The sequence below is a fragment of the Rhincodon typus genome, chromosome 9 (assembly GCF_021869965.1).
Source record: "Rhincodon typus isolate 14 chromosome 9, sRhiTyp1.1, whole genome shotgun sequence".
Classification (NCBI taxonomy): Eukaryota; Metazoa; Chordata; class Chondrichthyes; order Orectolobiformes; family Rhincodontidae; genus Rhincodon; species Rhincodon typus.
In genome coordinates this window covers 14,944,478-14,957,426 of record NC_063340.1, presented here as the reverse complement: position 1 = coordinate 14,957,426, position 12,949 = coordinate 14,944,478, and the positions used below count along the sequence as shown (strand labels likewise).

Genomic DNA, 12,949 nt, shown 5'->3' with positions numbered 1-12,949 from the left:
TCCAGTAAATTCTGCTGTGCCGGGGCACAGGATTAGCTAAGTGATGGCTCTCGAGAGCCACTGCTCACAACAGGGTTGGGCTCCACCAGGCAAAGAATCTGAATCAAAGCCATTTCCTTAAGACTCAAGGTGAAGGGAGAGGGGGGGAGTTCTTTCAGTTTTCCCAGCCCCCTCACACAATCCTGCTGGAGGCAGCCCCATAACTGGCCCTGGATACCTGCCCCAAAGCAGCAGCTGGTGTGTACACACGCTCAGTAACATTCCAGTGAACAATGAGTGAGGCCAATGGGATCTTTGGGATTGACTGTGGCGGTGCAAAGGCCTCACAGACGATGTGTCTGGGCTGTTCCACCTGAAATAATGACCACCCGCGTCCCCCACCTTCAAAAGGAGCAGATATCAAATGACCATAGCTGCAGGACATCCCTTGGAAGTCTTCCCCACCCCGCACCCCCTCACTGATTATCTGCTATCAATGGGGTTTTTTTTAAGACTTTGTAACTCCAGGTTCCCGATCTAGCATTGAGCCCGATGCTGAGTGCAGAATGTTCTTGACAGAATCCAGCCCAAGGGCCACTGTAAACCGATCACCATGTACTCTTTGAGCTTCGTAACTGTCTATCTGAAACAATTCTCATTTATTGCTGTCGTCATGAACTGAGGGGGGGAAAGGGGATTTGCTAGAATAGTGGCCTTGTTTTCAAACACGGTGCCCGCTGTGTGCATGCTTTCTGACTTTTGGGTGCTGAAAGGAACCTGAACTGACTCTGTGAACCTTAGTCAGGAGGTTGTGTCGCTGCTACTAGTGTACTGTAAAGAACAGCCTGGGCGCAACACTGAGAGGGCAAGATCACACAGTTGTTACATTCCCTGTTCAGCTTTCAGTCTATTTCAATGGATGGGTGAAACATTGAATATAATCCAACATTGTTTGCCTGTCTAACTACCTACATAATTAAAGATTTGCTTGTAGAGTTTGTCACATTGTACTTAACAGCAGTCACACGTTTCAAATCTGTGCATCAGATTTAAATTCTGAATGTCACACTTGAAATCTGCCTAATTGGTTTAAATAGCCAGGATTTGTTTGGTAATCCATTTGGATTTGCTCAAGGATCCCACTGCTCCCACCACTGACCAAGGACAAGAGGCCAATTATCATAAACTCAACCAATTTTCCTTCCAACCTACTCATACAGGTCTGCGCCTGTGGCTAAAAGTAACATTTACAAAACATTACAAGCAAAGGTTTGACTCACAGGTAATAGATATAAGCAAGATGGAAGGTGATCTTTTTGAAACATACATGGTCATAACAGGGTTGGATAGGTTGGATGGCCAAATGATGTTACAGTGAGCTATTTTATTAACTGGCACCTATGAAACCAGGAGTATGCTGGTTGATCAACATTCGGATCATCAAGAGGTACGCCTAACCCCAGTAAACTCTGACAAAGTGAAGCTTTGAGACATCAGCATCCCTCAAAAAATCTATGTAAAAACATCAACACAGCTCCTAAAACCAATATCAAAAACACACAGTCAGCAATAGAAACATAATGCTGCGAGTATCATTGTTATAACTCAGTTACAGCATACTCAGAAAACGTAATAGATCTCGGTACACAAGGTTAGAGACAAAAAAAACTGTAGATGCTGGAATCCAAGGTAAGCAAACAGGAGGCTGGAAGAACACAGCAAGCCAGGCAGCATCTGGAGGAAAGAAGCAGTCAACGTTTCGGGTATTACTCTTCTTCAGGACTCAGTATTTAAGATTTAGCATTTTGCCGGTTTTTCAAGAGTGCTGGTTGATTAAGGATCCAGTTAAAACAAAGTTTGCTGTACTTTTAAAGGGGGAGACTAAAACTGGGGAATATAGTTCACACCTGCAAGGTAAGAGAGACTTGAGGAGATTTTTGGAGAGTTAACTTTTCAAAGAGTCTGAAGAAGTTCTGAAGAAGGGTCACTGGACTCAAAATGTTAGCCCTGCTTTCTCTCCACAGAGGCTGCCAGACCTGCTGAGTTTCTCCAGAAATTTCTAATCTTTGTTTCAGATTTCCAGCATCCACAGTTCTTTGTTTTATTTTATAATGAGGAGATTTTTGTTCCGCAGAGAGTTGTTAAGAGTGCGGCAATTCTCTTCCCCAGAAGGTAGCGGAAGCTGGCACTTTAAATTTAGTTAAGGCTGAATGAGATAGATTGTTTATGGACAAGGGCAGAGGAGGTCAAAGGTTATAGGGTACAGACAGAGAAGAGGAGATGAGAACATAAACAGATCGATTATGATCTTATTGAATTGTGGGGCTCACTCAAAAGGCAAAATGGCCTACTTCTGCTTCTTTGTGCTTGGTACAATGTCATGGATTTGAACCTAATCCCAATGCTTTTGTGTCTCTGCTGATTGTAAGTGTATCCTCACAATGGAAGAAAGCATTAGCTAAGTGGGGAACGCACTCACCTCTGAGTCAACTACAAGGGCATGGGCATTTCATCTTGGCTGCTGTTCCTATGCAGTACTGAGGAAGTGCCTCATTGCACAAGTGGCTTTCAACTGAAATATTGAAATTGATAGGATACAACAATGCAATCTACTGAAGGACAGGAAATTCTCCATTTATGCCACCAAAGTTACTCCCTCAATCTCAACCTATATCACTAGAAATTGATTTATATTGTTACTTGTGGGAACTTACTGTGTATAAATTGGCTGTTTTACTTCCTCCATTAAATAAGTGATCACTACTGTGAAATGTCTAATTTCATGATTCATTTGTTATAGGAATATAAATTTTAGGTTGGCGATTGCAATTTAAAGGAAAGCTAATGGAAGCCCCTGAGTTGAGATGCTGGTAACCAAAAAAAAACAAATGCAGTTCAGGGAACAGTCCATTTTTACTTAAAGAAGTCAGGGGTGGAAGTATAGAAGATGCTAAACTATGAGCTTGTTCTCTCTATCTTAGCAGAGACAGGATGTCTATGGCTGTCTCCATAAGGAGTTTAAATTATTCGCTAGCCTTTGAATCGAAGGGATGTTTTAAGATATGTTAATTGGATTAGATCTCTATCTAGAAAATCCGAGCTTTGCTATGTTGCTACAGAAATAGGTTACGTGAGGAGGTATGCCTTTTGTTTTAAATTTGTCCCTCTGAATGTTTTCATAGAAACAGGCAATTGGGACCTGGGAGCTGAAGACAGAAAGCTTCCATATGTTGGGGTTTGGAACGGTTTGAAGACCAAAAGCAGAGAGCTTCCAGAAACCAGGACTTCTGTTCTGGCTTAGGGGCACTAATCAAGAGTTCAGTGAGACTCCTGCTTGAGTTGGGTATCCATGATGGTGAGGTGCTAGAAGGCCAGTTGGAGGGCTGCTTCGCAGGATGCTGGTGGAAGGGCATCAAGAAATTTCATTTCTCAGAGAATAGCAGGGATGCTGAGAACCAAAGTGAATTCCTGAGAGCTCTGGCACACCTTGGTTTGGTCCCAGGAGAATGAAGAAACCCTCAAGATCCTGTAAATTATAGCAGAATTCATGGATGGGAATAATAGAACGGGACAGGGGTTGCTAATCAGAGAAATGCGTCACAGATTTCAACTGTAGTTTGTTCATTATCTCAGGACACACCCAGTTATGTTGAGAAAGCTGTAGTGGGTCTTTTCACTTGGACGAAACTGATTCTAGTAGCAAGGTGGGGGGTGCCAGAGAACATTTAATCCGACACAAATCCCATCCCCAATGTTGCCAATAAAACCAAGTATTTATCCTTAAAATACAAACCCTAATACTCAGAAGGCCACTGAATGGCAACCAGGTAGATGTTTTGAACAGCAAATACATCAAATTCATTGTGCCCTTTTTCAGTCTGTTTGCTCAGTAATTCCCTTGCAGTTTAGTTCAGTCAGTCAAGCACAAACCTGCTATTTACAAATTCCACTGAAACTCTCCGGTTGGACTTTCTAAGCAGTAAGCTGTGGCTTCCTATCATTTTTTGAAACTCCCACCTTCCGTGTGACAGTGCTGCTTCCACAATGTTAGCTGGCTCAAAAATGATCGACTGATCACATCCCCCCCATTCAACTTGCGATAGACCACATTCTGTGTCATTTCCATTATAGATTCATCAACCAGTCAAGACCTTATTGAGTGATGGGACATGCATAAAAGGTTAGATACTCATATTCTATTCCAATGGTCCAATGGAAAAATATCTGTCACTAGTTTAATTTTCCAACCCTCCCAGAATTTTGAACACTTCTGTTAACTAGCTGTTAACCTCTGCTTTAGTGAACACAGATATCAATACCTAGGTCTCACATACCTAGTAGGAGTTAAAACTGCACATTGATAGCATAGATAAACCTATGTCGTGCCTCTTCCATATCTCCCCTCTCTTCCCTATAAAAGGCCCCAAACTCTGCTGACTGGGATCCGCCCATGTCTGTTACATCACTTACATCTGCAGAGATCAAGAGAAATCCCTTGGGAATGCCAGGAGCTGTGCTAAGCTAAACAGTGACTGCATTTCCTCATACTCCTTGCTTTCTGTTTTCCAACTATCTCTCAATCCACACTGCCATCTCAGGGGAAGATTTTCTCTGTAGGATTCTGAACTCTGACATCAGGCTGAAATGTGGGTCAGAAGCCTGAACTGTGCAGTAAACAGTCACCGTCACTTACTGTTGACACAGGGCTGAGCTTTGAGGAGTCATTGCTACTGGGCTCGTCATCCGAAATACTCAGGTTATGTTCAAATCCACCAGGGCAAATGGAATTTGAATTCAATAAAATGTGGAATTAACAATCCAATGAAACCAGTGTTCTGTCCCACCAGAGGGACAGAGATGGCAGCACAGTGGCATACAGTTGGAAGGGAGTTATCCTGAGAATCCTCAACATTGACTCTGAACTCCATGAAGTCTCACGGAATCAGGTCAAACATGGGATTAGGAAATCTCCTGCTGATTACCACGGACCACATCCCCCTCAACTGATGGAATGATGGATATCACTTGGAGGAGGCACTGAGGGTGGCAAGTGTGTACAATGGACTCTGGATGGAAGACTTCCATGTCCATCACCAGGAGAGGCTAAGCAGTACCACCATTGACCAAGCTGCTCCTAGAGGGTGTAGCTGCTAGAGTGGCTCTGAGGAAGGTGTTGAGGGAACTGATGAGTGGCAAAAACGTATGTGACCTCATCCTCACCAATCTGCCTGCCACAGGTGAATATATCAGTATTGGTGGGAGTTAAAACTACATCTTCACATTGAGTTGCGTGCCACTATGACCATGCTAAATGGGAGAGACTTCAAACAGATCCAGCAACCAAGACTGAACAACCATAACGCACTGTGGGCCATCAACAGCAACAGTATCATATTCCAGCACAATCCGCAACCTCATATCCCGTACTCGCACCAGGAGATTAACCCTGGTTCAATGGAGCGTGCAGGATGGCATCCAGGAGCAACACCAGGCATACCTGAAAATGAGGTGTCAACTGGTGAAGATGCAACAAAGGACTATTTGCGTGCCAAATAGCATAAACTAAATGATAGACAAAGCAAAACGATCCCACACCCAACAGATTAGAGTTAAACTCTGCAGTCCTACCACATCCAGTTGTGAACGTTGAGGAAAATTAAACAACTCACTGGAGCAGGATAACATATAATATGGAAAACTGCCCAGGTATGTCCTGTACACAAAAAGCAGGACAAACACAACCCAGCCATTTACTACCACATCATTTACTCTCGATCATCAGTAAAGTGATGGAAGGTGTCATCAACAGTGCTATCAAGCAACACCTGCTCAGCAATAACCTGCTCAGTGACGCCCAGTTTGGGTTCTGCCAGGGCCACTCAGCTCCTGACCTTATTACAGCCTTGGTTCAAACATGGACAAAAGAGCTGAATTCCAGAGGTGAAGTGACATCAAGGCCATATTCGACTGAATACAGCATCAATGCGTATCAGAGGACAAACACTCCACTGTTTGGAGTTATACCTGGCACATAGGAAGATGGACATGGTTGTTGGAGGTCAGTCATCTCAGCTCCAGCACATCTCTGCAGGAGCTTCTCAGGGTATATAGTTTTAAATCTACTTGATCAGAAATGTTACTACGCACCTCTGGAACAGGTGTAACATGAACCTGGGCCTGCTGGCTCAGACGTACAGACATTACCACTACCCAACAAGAGTCCTAATTCCTCAGGACAGTGTCCTAGGCCCAACCACCTTCAACTGCTTCATCAATGACTTTCCCTCCATCATAACATCCAAAGCGGGAATGTTCGCTAATAATTGCACAATGTTCAGCACTATGCACAACTCCTCAGATACAAAGGCACTTCCACACCCAAATGCAACAAGACTTGGATAACATCCAGATTTGGACTGACAGTTGCAAGTAATATTAATGCCACACAAGTCCCAGGCAATGTTTATTACCAACAAGAGAATCTAACCATTGCCACCTTGATATTCAATGGTGTCACCATCGCTGAATCCCCCACTATCAACATTTTGGGGGTTACTCATTAACCAGAAACTGAACTGGATTTGCCATATAAATACATGGAAAGCACAGCGGGTCAGAGGCTAGGAGTACTGCAGTAAGTACCTCACCTTCTGACTCCTCAAAGCCTGTCCACCATCTACAAGGCACAAGTCAGGAGTTTGATGGAATATTCCCCACTTGCCTGGATGGGTGTAGCTTCAAAAACACTCAAGACGCTTGACACCATCCAGGACAAAGCAGCGCACTTGATTGGCACCACATCCATAAACATCCACAAACATCCACTCCTTCCACCTCTGATGTGAAATAGCAATAGTGCGTACAAGATGCACTGCAGAAATTCACCAAGGCCCCTTAGACAGCACATTCCAACTCCATGACCACTTCTATCTAAAAGGGCAAGGGCAGCAGATACATGGGAACACCACAACCTGCAAGTTTTCTTCCAAACCACTAACCACCCTGACTTGGAAATATATCACTGTCCTTCAGTGTCACTGTGTCAAAATCTTGGAATTCCCTCAATAGCAGCATTTTGGGTCCATATACACAAAATGGACTGCAGCGGTTCAAGATGCAGCTCACCACCACCTTCTCAAGGACAACTAGGGATGGGCAGTAAATGCTGGCCCAGCCAGCAATACCCACATCTCATGACTGAATTTTTAAAACGTGGCCTGTTAATGGTCAGAGGTCAGGCTCACCATTTGGTAAAAGTTGGTTGGTGGGCTGCCAAGACTAAATAGCCAATCAGAGGCTTCCACCTCGAAAGAAGGAGCAGGCTGCAATAAAAGGTAAGTAAGAGAGAGGGGGCTGCAAAATGGAGGCACTCCATCTCCATCATCTTTCAACCTCAATTGAAGAATAGCTTTTGCAGACTGGCCATGAAGGAGGTGGAAGGGGTGGGGGCTGGGAGGAGATTAGAGAGAAGCCCCCCCCCCCACGCCCCAGACGAACAGCAGTTGTTGCTGGGCCCAGGTCAGGAGCCCCCTTTGAAGAATTAACCCAGCCATGGCAGCCTAAGGGTACCTGGAGGGTGACTGGACAATCCCAACCAGCCCTCGGTGGGCCTTAGGTGACCTTTAGCGAGTTGTGTCAGTAACCCACTGCCTTTGGGGACATCTGCACGTCCGCCCCCTCCTGCCCACCCACCGCATGCCACCCCTACCCCACCTCTGCAAAACTCATGCAGTACGGGGGGTGATAGTTCCACAGAATTTTCCCTGCCTCCTCTCCCACATCAACTGCAGGCCTACCGAGGCTGAGAAACCAAGCAATTTATTAGCATTTATTAATAATATCATTATTGCTGCTGAGGTTTTATGTTATCATTTGTGAAATATTTTTGAACAGAAAATGCATCAAGCCATTATGATCAGCATAGTGACTCAGTGGTTAGCACTACAGTCTTAACAGAGCCAGGGTGACTGTCTGTGTGGAGTTTGCACATTCTCCCCGTGTATATGCGAGTCTCCTCCGGGTGCTCCAGTTTCCTCCCACAGTCCAAAGATGTGCAGCTTAGGTGGATTGGCCATGCTAAATTGTCCAGGGATGTGCAGGCTAGGTGGGTTAGCCATGTGAAATGCAGATTTACAGGGATAGGGTTGAGGGGAGTGGGATGCTCTTCAGAGAGTTAGTGCAGAGTTGATGGGCAGAACAGCTTCTACCTGCACTGCAGGGAATGTATGGTTCTATGTGTGTCTAACTTCACCTTAAAAATGTATATCCTCTTTGCTTCCTCTGGTGGAATATTCCACATTCTCTCTCTGTTTGGGTAAAAATGTTTTGTCGTGAATTCCCTGTTGGATTTCTCATTGGCTGCCTCACACCGATGACCTGCAATTATCCTCTTCCCCGTGAAAGGAGACATCTGTCTGGGGTCCATTCAGTCGAGAACTTTGTGACTTTCTGAAGACATCTACTGAGTAGGCGAGGTGACTTGATCCTGTAGGAACCAACACAGACAGGATGGGCTGTATGGCCTCCTTCTGTGTTCTACCTACTCTGCAATGCTACAGATCACTCCTCAGCCTTCATTTTGCAAGAGAAAATAGGCCCAGTCTGTTATAAGCAGAGTGTCTCCATTTGAATTCCAGACTGCTCATCCTCCAGGGGCAGTGATCAATCAACCTTATTTCCCTTCACTGCTTTTGACACTTCGATAGTCCTAATATCTACTATTTGCCGTTCCTTTATAACTCCTCCTGTGGTGCCTCTGCTTTCAACACAGAGATGGGGACTTTTTAATAATCTCCATTGTTCTTTCATTCTCAGTTGTAAGATTAGTATACTTGCTACACCGTTGTCCCACACCTTTCTGAACTGTCCCCAGTGCCTCTCCCTCTCTCTCTGTCTGTCAGAATGCAGGCTGGTCTCAGGCACAGGTGACAGTGCAGGCTGGGTCCATCCCTGAACACTGGGTGAACCGATGGCCACAATGTTGGCACGTTACATGAGCTGGAAAGATCACGTGGTTTCATATAGTCAAACTCCGACTGACAACAGTTCCTCTGTGGACTGTCACTTAGTTGAGAATGGATTGTCTGTGCTGAGGGAAAGCCTCTTACCACAGAGTTCAGTATGAGGCAGTCACTGAGAAAGAGAGGAGTGATGGCCTAGTGGGATTAGCACTGGATTGTTAATCTAGAGGCTGAGGTAATTCTCTGGGACGTGAGTTCAAATCCTGCCACAGCAAACAGAGATTGTTAAATCCACTAAAAATCTAGGATCAAGAGCCTAACTAGGAGATGACCATGAGTCTATTGTTGGACAAACCCATCTGGTTCACTAATGCCCTTTAAGGAAGGAAAATCTGCCATCCTTCCATCCTTGCTTGGTCTGGCCTACATGTGATTCCACACCCACAACAATGTGGTTGACTCTCAATTGCCTTCTGGGCAATAAATGCTGGCCTGGCCAGTGATGCCCACACCTTGTGAATACAAAATACATACAATCAAACCTAACAAGGATTTCAGGATAAAACATCGTCACCCAAAGACAGAGAGAATTTGGAACTTGCCACCAGGCTGAAGCAAAAAGAATGGGAGTATTTTTAAGGGGAGATTAGATACGCATACGAGTGAAAAGGGAATAGAGGGTTATGATGATAAATCTACTCGTTTAAAAGGAGAAGGAACAAGCAACTGACAAAACGGATAATGAGTAATGACTGAATCATAACGGCACTTCTGCAAACATCAACTGCTCTTACCTGAAGGATTCAAGAGTATGAATTAACAAACTGTGGAGAGTCGGGATTTGTGTTCAAATAAACATTAAATGAACGGGACTGGGCAGTGATCACAAAGATTGACAATCTCTGAACCTTTGCACTACAGGAAAGGTGGAGCCAGGGAATCGGTTTCAGTTTGCACTGACTTATCATTGACACAGGCAGGAAGTAATGTAAAAGCCTGTCTCCATTACTCTGAGATTAAATCAGAGAGTTAACATTCCTGACTGCGGTAGAACACAGCAATCTTCTGGGGTCTTCTGAGGGTGGCTCAGTGGTTAGTACTGCTGCCTCACAGTGCCGGAGACCTGGGTTCGATTCCAGCCTCAGGCAACTGTCTGTGTGAAATCTACACATTATTTCTCTCTCTCTCTCTCTCTCTGTCTCTGTCTCTGTGTCTGTGGGGGTTTCCTCCCACAGTCCAAAGATGTGCAGGTTAGGGTAAATTGCCCATAGTGTCCGAGGATGTGCAGGTCAAGTGGGTTAGCCATGGAAAATGCAGGCTTACAGGGATAGGGTGGGATGCTCTTCAGAGGGCCAGTGTGGACTCAATTGTCTGAATGGACTGCCCTTTAGGGATTCTATGATTGATTCTGCTGCAACCACACCAGCACCACCCACCTCCAGCTGAAGGTGCATCGCTACAAGCCAGTAAGATCCCAAAGCTGCTGTTCCTGTACATGCTGGGTTGTCCTGACCCATCTTCCAAATCCAAGGCAACAGAAAGGGAGGAAAGAGAATTATCCAGCATTTGTAAACAAGAATCAGAGACAGTCACAGAAAAGATGGATGCTGGCTGTAGGTAAACAAGTGGAGCTCAGCGGTGATGCCCCTAGTTGTCAAATAGTTGTCTGCCCACTCAGCATCCATGCTTCCCCTCCCTGAAGATTGGCAACGTGGCTGAAATTCTGTCAGTGAATTATTGCCACAGCAGGAGCGAGCCCCGGTCTTTAACAGGAGACAAAGGAGAGGGGAGGTGAAGAGAAAGGAGTGTGAGATATTGTGTAATTACAAAGCTTCCCCTTTTAGATTGTCTGGTACAGCAGAGCAAGGTCTGAATTATACACACCCACCTTCAGAGCCTGACACTTCTTTCTAGTGTCATTAACACGAGGGAGGGCAGAAGCTTAATTACAGTCTGAAAGATTTAAGCATTAATGGTATGCAGCATCAAATATTGATCGGTTAAAAAGAAAATTAAGTGTAGTATCATCTGGATCCTTTATCGTGGCAATTAACTCGACAGACAGAATGGCAGCTAAGCCGTGACATTCCTTGATTCAAGCCCTGGTTTTGGTTGAGCCAAGTGGCTTCAGCAGGGGCAACAGTGAGACTGCATTTAGTGCTAGGTTAAGGAGGGTATGTGTTGATGCATGCACATGCACACACTGGGTCTGTGTGGTAGATAGACGTAAGTATGCTGTGTGTAAGTGTGTGTATTGGATATCTGTGTGTTGGGTGTGCATGCTGGGAGTGTGTCAGTGTATGAGTGTGCATTGAGCATGACTGTGGTTTGGTCAGTGTATGTACATTGTATGTGTCAGAGGTGAGTGTGTGTCGGGCGTCAGTGTGTGTTGGATGTGAGTATGTGTGTGTGTTGGGTGTGAATATGTTCTGGGTGTGTGTGTGTGTGTGCTGAGTGTATGTTCTGGATGTGCGTGTTCTGGGTGTGTGTCTGTTGGGTGTGAGTGTGTTCTGGGTGTGTTTGTTGGGTTTGAGTGCTTAATTGCATGTAGGTATTGGGCATTAACCTGCAATTCACTTGTGTTTATTTCACAGCAGCAGACTGAAACTGCAGTTGTGAGTTGAGGATGTGCATGTGGGTGATGTACAGCTCCACAAATAAAAATGTGCAGATTGTCTCCTGTTGCATCCTTTACTAACTGTCTTTCTGGGTTATAGCCCTAGATCAGTGCAAAACTAATCCCATGGCTGTGCAGTCTTCCTTCCTACAGTCCTGTATCCAGCTCATTCTTTCTGGCAAAGTGGGTGATAGCAGCACTTCTTCTTAGACATGTCTTATTTTATTCTCTCAGAAGTCCTGATGAAAGCTCATTGAACTGAAACGCTGTTTTTTTCTCTCTCTCTCTCTCCACATTGGTTGCCAGACCTGCTGAGTACTCCCAGTACTTTCTGTTTTCATTTCAGATTTCTAGCAGCATCTTGCTTTTGTGTGTGGCACTCCGCACTCAGAACCGGGTCCCTTGGAAACGACAGTAAACAGTTTAAACAAATTAAAAAGCCCTTTCAAACGCAATCTAGATTTCAGAGTCCAGCCATTCTCTGGCAACCTTAGCAACCAGCGTTAAAGGTGAGGTCAGTGTCTCCTGTCTAACTGCATACCGCGTGTCCTTGACTGCTAATACTGCAGCACCGTTTCTGTAGATCCATTCAAACAAGACATGGTTATGATCAGAAACTCAAACCTGTTACATCGCTCAGAACTCACGGCAAAGCCAACCCCCAACCTTCAGTTATTCCCGATTTGCAGTCTCCACGATCATGATTCAACAAAATACCGAAGGCAACTGAAGTCTAGCAATCTAGCATAGCAAATTCTCAAATGCAAGTTCCCTGCATCGCCCAACGCGTTAAAATAAAAACGCAACTTGTAAGCACGAGTGCATTCTGCAGTCATGAGAAGATGGTGTGACAGACACACAGATTTCCTGTCCTCGGTGCTTGCAGACTGCGGGACGCTACATATCATCGCTGCCGCAACGAACGGATGAAAAGAAAAAGCAAGCGAGATTTGCAGAGTCTACCTTGCAATTTCTGCATCACGTTGGCGATATCCAGGGGGGATCTTCCATACTGTATCCCTGTCGCCATCCTGACACTCTCTCTCTGTAGTTGTTGTTCTGGCTCAGCTCCGAGCCAGCAGTGTTGAAGCTGAGTCACTCACTGCTGCCTTGACACCCAATGAGAGCCCTGCTTCCTGCAACAGCCTGAACTTCGTCTCTGCAGGAGGTTCGCTTTCCAGATGACCCCAAGCTCTCTGAAAGCAAACGGCGAGTATTTACGTAAATCCTCGCCTTCTTTGAGAGAGTTAAGTCCACACTGGCCGATTATCCGCTCTGACAGATCAGCAGCAAGGACATTTCCTTCCACCCTCATATACACACACACACACACACACACAAAACGTAGGGCTCTGCACTGAGCAAGGCAGCAACAAACACAACAGGTATCAGA

General features: G+C 45.2%; 1 long non-coding RNA gene across 1 annotated transcript; it reads right to left on the bottom strand.

Moving 5' to 3' along the window:
• Positions 1–11,837: 11,837 nt before the first annotated feature.
• Positions 11,838–12,631, bottom strand: LOC125483945. The gene is made up of 2 exons (XR_007262812.1): positions 12,520–12,631; positions 11,838–11,957 (listed from the first exon to the last, which is right to left on the bottom strand). It is a non-coding gene; the product is annotated as an uncharacterized LOC125483945 (long non-coding RNA).
• Between the last annotated feature and the right edge of the window lie 318 nt (positions 12,632–12,949).